The sequence below is a fragment of the Brassica oleracea genome, chromosome C1 (genome assembly GCF_000695525.1).
Source record: "Brassica oleracea var. oleracea cultivar TO1000 chromosome C1, BOL, whole genome shotgun sequence".
Taxonomy (NCBI): Eukaryota; Viridiplantae; Streptophyta; class Magnoliopsida; order Brassicales; family Brassicaceae; genus Brassica; species Brassica oleracea.
The window spans coordinates 3,261,449-3,271,844 of record NC_027748.1 but is presented as its reverse complement, the minus strand read 5'-3'; the positions used below and the strand labels follow the sequence as shown (position 1 = coordinate 3,271,844).

The window sequence follows — 10,396 nt, the reverse complement described above, 5'->3', positions numbered from 1 at the left end:
TACTTATATACCATGGCTGAAAGTGGGTAAAATCCATGGTCTATCAACTCCCCCAGACTTATCCTTTTGCTTGTCCTCAAGCAAAACACACAGGTAGTCTCTCTGAAAGAGGTTTGAAAACAGCAGGGACACACACAATTTTAAACTTACTATTTTTACCTCTGCAATGTTGCAAGCCACATCAGATCAGTGCCAACTTTAGAGGCACTTCATGTACTAGACCTCAGCTTAGCAACCAAACCTTTCAGCTGATTCCGCCTGACATACCCTCTACTGACTTCATTTATGCATATAAATGTGTAGGGTAAATCTTGGGAATATCTATCAAGGGACACATGGACTCTTACTCTAGCAGGTATCTGAGTAAACATGCAGTCTTATTCTAATTTCCTTTCTCCCTATATCTCTCTTCTCTGAATCTCATTAGTTTCAATTTCAATGAATGTTGATGCTGATACAGTCCATCTTGTTCATCTCATTGACTTGTCTACTTTTGAAGCTATTTTTTGACAAAGTGTAGCGAATACCGGGGTCATAGGAGACACTCCTACCCCTCTGCCTCTTCCAGGAAGTCATTTCAATCTTTTATTATTATTATTTTTATCTTGAGATGCCGAAGAGAGGAGAGAAGGAAACCAAAAATTTAGAGACTTATACCTTTCAGACCTGAAAGAGGAATCTGATCCAATGTATACCAAGCCCCAAGACAAGCAAGTTGAATTGATTAAGGTTGGGGGAGGTTCTCCTAATATTGTGTTTTAATTAGCTATTAAAAAAAAAAAAAAAAAAAAAAAAAACAGATCCGAGTAGACGATTGCTCAGCACATCGACCGATGAGACCAACTCGATATCGATCGACAGCACTTCATATCCATCGATCGATTGTCTCTTCATTGTGTCGAATGATTGCTCTAGCCATCGACCGATGAGACCATGTCGCTATCAGTCGACATCACTTCATCAACAACGATCGATTGTCAATTCATTGTGTCGATCGACACTGAGCAAGTCATCGTTCTTATTTGTTAAATTATGTACTTATGATTATTTCTCACCATAACTCCGACTAGATATACACTGGGGACAGTGTAGTTTAAGTCTGGGGGGATGTTTACTGATATTAGTGTGTTCATGAGTCTTATCAAAATGTTTTCAAAAGAGTTTTATTGAGTCAAACACAATGATGACCTGCTCAGTGTTATACAACACTATCTCTAGTGTTATACATAGATAAAGAAGCCGATTATGACATATGTGCAATCAAAACGCCATATCTTATAAACCAGGAGGAATTTATTCATGAAACCGGTTTTTCTGAATTCTACACTCAACAAGAGCATGCGGCGAATTGGTTTCATATCAAAAGGATAAATGGTTTAGAAGATATGCCATTTTCAAGTTAAGGATGGCCCGACTTGCCTTATTTGGAAGATCAGTGGTTTAATCAGTTGCAAACCAAACATTGGCGACCAAGAGATTTATCTATGCAATCAGGAGACACATCCAAGGGTCTAGAAGAGTCAGGCACATTCTTAACATTCACCAGAAAGCACCAGATTACATGGAATCAAGGAGACAATACTTACCATTTTTGGATGCTTTCACATTTGGAAGAATAGAGCACCAACGACCAACCTATCAAAGGTACAACGTTTTGGAGATATTAATAACTCATCAGGAAGTCTACAGCTGCACTAGAACCCACCAGAATACTCAGAATCAACCAAGACCAGAATTGCCATTTTTGGAGTCCAAAGCCATCAATTCCCAACAGTTCTTTTCTCACCAGACTTGGAATGATTTCGTCCATTATTTCAGCAATCGGGATGTTCCTAAGAAGCTTGCCTACAGTCTAAAATCATCCAGATACAAAGCGATCATTCCAGCCCTTGAATCAAGTCATTGGAACCCCAAAACCCTCCAACAGCTATTTTTCTTTCCATTTTCCTAGACTTAGATTAATGTTTCTGAGCATATATAAGCTCCCTTAGGCGTGCTATAATATTCACCTTTCAATCAATCAAGAAATATATTCAGTTTATTTTGTTTTATCAAAGTTTGTCTTTGCATAAAATCTGTCTTTAGAATTCAGTGAGAGATTCATTGTTTTCTATTGATTTGTCTCGTATTTTGTTTGTGTGATTCAAGCAACTTCAACATCTACAGATTGAGAGAGTCAATCATTTTTACCACCATCTCTACCTTCAGTCCATCTTCCGCACAAGCTTATTTAATCTCTTTGATCACCATTTGAGGACATGTTCATGGAGTGATTCTGTGCCTACATCACTAACTCACCCCTCAGTGTTTTTACATCTTCTGTGTCCCAACTCTCTGCATGGGAACCACCAAAACATGGTCCATGCATCTCTTTTTTTAGCCAGCCTTTTTTATCTCTGTTTAATGCTTTAAGACTTGAGAATTTTCGTTATAAAATTATTTATGTAAGGAAGCTCATAAGACCATTTCACAAGAACTCCAAAACATTCATGTATTATGATCAAACACACACTTTTAAAACGAGGTTTGAGATGTAACTAAAGAGTGAAGATTGTTTGAATCTCAAAATCTCTCTCTCTCTTTACAAAGAGTCTGCTACCTATGTATACTTTGTATATGCAATCTCTAACTCTATTATGAAATGAAATGTCACATAGTAACATCAATAGCCTGCAAAAAGAAAGGAGAACCTCCAATTCTCTTGGTGCTCATTCTTCACCAATAGTTTCCATCTTTTCTCATCTTTCCTGCTCTGTTTCATCCTCTCTTTGAAGCTACTGCAAAGAGGGACTTTGCATTGCTCAGAGTCTACGCAGATACGTGAATGAAGCTCAAGAAGCTGCCACATTCTCTTACAACGGCTGCAACCACCAGGGATTGATCTCAGTTTACATACCGCCAAATGTTTCAACAGCATCTCTAAACCGTTGCACGCTTGAAACCCGCAAGACACGTGCGGGTTTTCGACCTTTGTTGGACCAATCTCTCTGCATCCATCTCTACATATGTGAACAAAAGCTTCCATTGCAGCATACAGCTGAGTGTATGTCTGTATCTCTTTCTGTTTCCTGCTTCTTTGCTTCAAGCTCTGTACACACAAAAAGACATAACTGACTCAGACAACTGTAAAAGAACAAGACATAAGCTCCAATGTTTGGTTTTACTTACGTTAAGCTCGTAAGAGACAGAGCGTACAAGCTCTTTATGAAGACTAGGATGGCTTTGTTTCATCGCTATCCATCCTTAAGAAGTAGAGACTTCTTCATAGCTCTTTAGTATCATTCTGTGACAGAGAAAACCTAGACGAGGAGCGTCACAGAGAAGAGCTAGCTGAAACACATCAATCACGTTCTCTTTGTTGAGCAAAGTGTTTTCGAACTGAGACTCGCACACTCGTTTAAGATGCGGAACCACGTAGACGTGTGATAGTACGAGAAGATGCATTGCGAAATCTTCCATGTCTTGTTTCTCGTAGCTGCATGCAAGAAACCAAAAGAGTTAGGTTAAAGTATTGTTATATAACCAAAGATTTTAATAATAATAATTATAACCAAAGATGTTATGGTGATTAAGAAGAAGATATGTTTACCAAGAAGAGTATAAGAAGCGAATGAAAACGCGAACAGCGTCGTGAGGAACTCCGAGGATTGAGATTGATTTGCGGCGAGAGTTTCTCTTATCTTGCTTCATCATTCATCTTATTACATCTGAAGCCATTCCCTGATTAATAGATTTAAACATATGCTTTATTAGATGAATATTCAATATTAAAATGTTTCATATGATTGTTCGATTAAAACATATTTAAAGAACTTACGATGACGTTGGAATGTGCGTAGATTAAGCCATTATCATCCGTATGGATCAAAACGTCAGCTCCATGGTAGGGAAACTCGGTTGAATGTACGTTTCACGTTTCGGAAATGTTTCGGAACCGGAATCTCTCGGAAACTTGCGGAAACGCATTGGAAATTCGTTTTTTTTAAATCTCTGTTTGGAAACTTAGTGGAAACTTGCGTTTCTATTTTGGAAATTCGCATTTCTGTTTTGAAAACTCGTGTTTCTGTTCTGGAAACGCTAGAAGTTTCCAATTAGTTATGATTTGCTGTTATGATTTTTATTTTAGTTAAACCATTTAATATTTAAGTACTGAATTTTGGTTATTTTCAATTTTTTATATGATTTTGATGTTTAATAATGACTTTTTCGTATGATTAAATAGAATGGCTATTTGTTTATTTGTATTCTAAAATATACTAAACATAATAAAAAACAATGCAAATATATATATATATATATATATATTTATAGACTCCCATGGTGTGTGATCTTTGCCCATGCGGCCTAATTCTATATACTGGCCATTAAGGCCTTACAAATTATGGGCTCTGGCACATATTTGCTTCTCTAATTCGCCTACTAAAACATTTGGTCACTTTTTCTATTTAAACTGCTGATTACTATTTGGTATCTGTGGGATAAAAAATGTACAATTGAAGAAAAACATTACCTGGTGTCACTTATTTACATTTTCAGGGGAAGTCATGTCAAAAATTAACTTTTTGAGTTAGGTTGATTGAGTTGATCTTAACAATGTGTGATCTTTCTACACCATGTGTTCTATATTGTTCCGATATATATTTATTTGGTACCAAATTGATTACCCAAAAGTCCCCTTTTTAACTTTATGTGATTGATGGGAGACCTACGGGTTATTTTTTTCTGTCTATGCCTTATTGAACGATGACAAAATAGCTAAACAAAGCATGAATTTAAACCATCTTAAATATCATAAAAATAAGCATTGACCATGCAGACATAGGGTTTATATATATGTATAACAAATAAATTATTAGTGCATAAACATGTTTTATATGTTGACACACATAGGGTATGCAACTAACTATGCATAAGTTATTTTTGCCATGTCGGTTGGTGTCATGTATCAACTCAAAACAAAGGCATAGATACACTGGCGCATAACAGAAACTATTATATATATATGATATAAGCTGGATCTTCAGAATGAAGACGAGACTTTTCCTAGAACGCAAGAACAGATTTCGAGAAATTATATATGAAACTTTGTTCAGAAAAAAAAATATAGGAAACTGAACTGCAAAACACGATAGGCTTCGAATAAAGGGACAACGATGCAGAGTGGGGTTCCTTCTAATAATTGTAGTAGAAACTCAAGATAACTTGATCTACGAGAGGTGAGGTGATGACTCGTGACAGGTATATCTACGACATTGTGTGTAGCCTAGATACTAATCTATTCTTGTACATTTATAGTATATATATATATATATATATATATATATATATATATTTTGAATTCAAGAAGTTCTGGGCCTAAGCCCATAATCTCCTTGAGCCGGGGACAAGAGCGGGTTGTTTAATCCCCTAATCTATTCTTGTACATCTCCTATATATTAATTGAGAAGCATTTGAAAAATTAAAACCTTAATTTTGTATTAATTAAAAAAAACCTCAAATCTTAGGTGACACTCTAAATGCCTTCTAAATTTCATTTCAAAGAATTCTAGAGCATCTAATATAAAGTATAGTTTAATCTAATAGTGTCACATTATTCCATAATTATATAACACTAGAGAACATTATGTTAACCTAAAATATAGAAAGTGTGTATTCTTTCCTTAAATAAAAGCAACGGAATTACCTAATATGATTTACATATATATGGCAATTAATGATTATGAATAATAAAGATTTGATAACAATTTTTGCATCCTTCTTCATTTTTGTTTAAATTTATATTATTACAAAAAATTAAACAATCACATTAACCATATTATAAAAAAATTAGATTTTTTCTTATATGTTATATTTTGAATTTTTTAAAACGACTTTAAATTACAAAAATGAGGAAACCTTATATGTTATATTTTGAATTTTTTAAAACGACTTTAAATTACAAAAATGAGGAAACCTTATATGTTATATTTTGAATTTTTTAAAACGACTTTAAATTACAAAAATGAGGAAACCTTATATGTTATATTTTGAATTTTTTAAAACGACTTTAAATTACAAAAATGAGGAAACCTTATATGTTATATTTTGAATTTTTTAAAACGACTTTAAATTACAAAAATGAGGAAACCTTATATGTTATATTTTGAATTTTTTAAAACGACTTTAAATTACAAAAATGAGGAAACCTTATATGTTATATTTTGAATTTTTTAAAACGACTTTAAATTACAAAAATGAGGAAACCTTATATGTTATATTTTGAATTTTTTAAAACGACTTTAAATTACAAAAATGAGGAAACCTTATATGTTATATTTTGAATTTTTTAAAACGACTTTAAATTACAAAAATGAGGAAACCTTATATGTTATATTTTGAATTTTTTAAAACGACTTTAAATTACAAAAATGAGGAAACCTTATATGTTATATTTTGAATTTTTTAAAACGACTTTAAATTACAAAAATGAGGAAACCTTATATGTTATATTTTGAATTTTTTAAAACGACTTTAAATTACAAAAATGAGGAAACCTTATATGTTATATTTTGAATTTTTTAAAACGACTTTAAATTACAAAAATGAGGAAACCTTATATGTTATATTTTGAATTTTTTAAAACGACTTTAAATTACAAAAATGAGGAAACCTTATATGTTATATTTTGAATTTTTTAAAACGACTTTAAATTACAAAAATGTAAGTTTTCCTTAAGTATACGACTAAAAACATTAAAATGACATGTATCAATTCGATGGTTGATTTGAAAGCTTTCAAAACCATATGGAAGATAAAAGTCAAAATAATTCAACTGTGAAAACAATACTTTTCATTTTTTTCAAGAATGTGTTCTATGGAAAAATAAGGTTTTTATGTCATAATTCGTTTAATGTAATCCCATGATGTATTAATTATAGTTTTGTTCCATTATTTTTAATAAAAATTGATCCGATCCATCGGAAATAAATTATATAATAACAACAAAAATATTTTATATATATAAATAAAATGATCAAATATATAAAAGAAACTACCGAAATATATACAAATAAATTCACCCTACGCAAGGCGCAGGTCTTATCCTAGTTTATAGTATATTTGATCGCTTTATTCATTAATTGGTCCAGAATTTTAACAAGGCAGCATGGCATATATGTCTGAATTAGTCAGAAGTTTTGTCACATAGCTTTTTATTTGATAACTAGGTGTTTTGCCTGCTAGTGCGGGGTTAATCGTTTTACATTATCTATACTATTATTAAATCAAACATCAAATTATATATATATATATTTCATTAAAATATATATATTTATTATTGTGTTGAAATTTTACATTCAAATATTAGAAATATTTTAGAGGATATCTTTATACAAAATGTTTTTAGTTGATTAATATTTAATTATAATTTTTTTTTTTTTTGTTCAAACTCTAATTTCATTAGAATAAAACTAAAGTGGGCTCAAGACCCATAAAGCCTGTTTTGCCAAAAGGTCTGCAGAGTTGTTTGACGATCTAGGAATAAACTTGAAAACAATAGACTTAAATGTGGTAGATAGAGAGTAAATGTCCCGTAGAGCATTGTAGATCTCCAACTTCATTCCTTTCTTGTTGATGGTATTGATCAATACTTGCGAATCTGAGAAGATAGTGATGGAGTCGATTCTTAGGGCGAGAGCAGAGTTTATGGCAGAGAGGACTGCCAAGGATTCCGCTACGAGAGGCGACGCTACAAAGAGTGAAGTCGCTGTGAATTGGTGTGGCGAAACCAAATCATCAATGATCCAACCAAGGCCTGCATGTCCCGAGGAAGGATTCCACGCTGCATCGGTGAAGATCGAAGTTCCGTGGAGCCTAGGGTTTAGTTCGACTATGATCAAAGGTTTCGTTTTGAGTGGGGGAGGAGGCGTCTGTGCAAGCATCCATTCCCTTGCATCTGAGATCGCTTTAGAAATTGTTTCTTCTGGTGTGGAAGTCCTTTTTTGGAAGATCAATTGATTTCGCGCAATCCACAGATTCCAGATGATCCATGAGGCAAGGGTTCCTGAATCGAGTTCCACTGGAGGTAACATGGTTAGCTTCCTGGCTCTTTCCCAACCGGCTAGCGTGTCTGTGAAGGGGAGTGCTCCGATCGTATTGAGAGTAGGTGCTAGGTCCCAGGTTCGAGATGCAAAGCTGACGGGTTTTTGAGCCACACTAGCTCCAATTGAAGAGTACATGAGAGACCGTTTCTACTTCGTTGCATCGGCTGCAGAGTGGAGTCACAGGTATATTACGATTCGCAAATTGTTCCCCCACTGGTAAGGCTCCATGAATCGATTTCCATATGAATAATTTGACCTTCTCTGCTGTTTTGATGTTCCAGACGTTTGCAAGCCAGTCGATCGAGAGAGTCGGGTCAAGTGGTCCCATTTGAGCCTTTTCCTCTGTCAGCACTAGATAGCCTGAGCGTGTAGAGTAATTACCTGACGGGTTTTTGAGCCACACTAGCTCATCTTTGTCCCTTCTCTTGCTTGGTATTAGTTTCAGGATCTGCTCTTTGTGAAACAGTAGGATGCTTTCCAACTTCTCAATATCCCACTCTCTTGTGTTTGCTCGTAGTAGCTCTGAGACTTTTATGTCTTTGTAGGCCTCGGGGGCAGGTCCATAGGGTCTCTCCTGCTCAGTTGGTGAGAGCCAGGGATCGTTCCACACATTGATCTCATTGCCTGCTCCAATCATCCAGCCCAGTTGTTTCTTCAGGAGGTCTCTTCCTATGAGTACACTTCGCCAACCGTGGGATGCTCCTGAAGGGGTCTTGCAGGTTAGGAAAGGTTCCGAATGGCAATACTTCCCTAGTAGGCATCGTGCAAGTAGGCAGTTTGGATTCTTTAGTATTCGCCAGCTGAGTTTTGCAAGGAGGGCGTCATTTGTAAATGTAAGTTCCTTGAATCCCAATCCTCCTTTCTTTTTTGGTTTTGTCATCTTTTCCCATGAGATCCATGACATTTTCCTTTGGTCAGGATCGGAATCCCACCAGAACCTTGTCATGGCAGATTGGAGTTCTAAGCATAATCCTTTTGGCAGTTTGAAATGTGACATACTGTGTGAAAAAATTGAAAAAAATTATAAATTGTTTATATGTTATTTTCTAACTCTTATAATTGAAAAAAATTAACTTTAAGATAACAACACAATATATCAGAAATATCTTATTTAAAAATTCTAATATTACTAATAAAAATTCTAAGATAACAACACAATATATAAGAATTACCTTATTTAAAAAATTCTAATATTATTCATAAAAATTCGTTTTTAATTATATAATTAAATTTATATAAACTCATTAAGGGTAATATTGACTTTATCACTTAATTATCTTAAATTGTTTTTATATCTTATTTTTAACTTTTATAATTGAAAAATGTGCTTTAAGATAATAACACAATATATAAGAATTATCTTATTTTTAATAAAAATTAATATTATTAATAAAAATCGTATTTGATTAAATAATTAATTATATATAAAATTTATTAAGGATATCATCGACTTTGACCATTCTAACTTTCAACACGTGAGAGTATCTCAATTAGTGAAGTTTTGTCACATAGCTTTTTATTTGATAATATACGGAAGAATATCATGATTCGCGAGCATGTGATTTTTTACTAAGTAAGCTATGTGATATCGTTACTCATTAACCAAAAAAGGTTAATATCACGACTTTTTTTTAATAGCAAATATTGTTCTATTCAATTCCGTTGGGCATTTTTTAAACTGATGATTTCTTCCGTTTGTAGTGGTACGTGTCAATCAAATGATCCAGTTCTAGAGTTGAGACTTGGGATTTTTAACGAAATTCAACAAAGGGCAATGAGGTCGGGAAAGACAATACTGCTTTGTTGCTTTGTATCGAGACAAAGGAGAAAACCATGATGAGAATAATAATAAACCATGCCTTAAGTGGCGTTGGTTAATTAGGGGTTCCCTGTTTCGCATATGCATAAACCAATGAACATATATTTATAAAATTAACAAAAACACAAATACTCCTATATAAAAAGGGTATAGAGAATAATAATAATAAAACCATAAGGTGGGAAATTGAAGGGTACATATAGAATCTATACAAAAATGGTATGACTTAGCTAGTGGAGATTGTTTTAAATTAGAACAATAGGATTTGAAGGAGAAGAAAACAAAGAAGCATGCCCTATATTCCTGCGATAATAATTACACCATGATGTTTATATAAGGGAATGGAATATGACACATTGGTGGTTTCTTACGGATTAATGTGAAGAACAAAATAAAATATGAATGAAATGAGGAAATCTAAAATACTAGTAGTAGTAAAGAAGGTATAGACGAAGAAGAAGAGAGAAAAGGAAAAAAGTGGTGGCAGGGAATGGAG

The 10,396-nt window shown here is 33.6% G+C and overlaps 1 pseudogene; it reads right to left on the bottom strand.

Annotated features, from left to right (window-relative positions):
- Positions 1-2,649: 2,649 nt before the first annotated feature.
- On the bottom strand, positions 2,650-9,027 carry LOC106329132 (annotated as a pseudogene).
- Between the last annotated feature and the right edge of the window lie 1,369 nt (positions 9,028-10,396).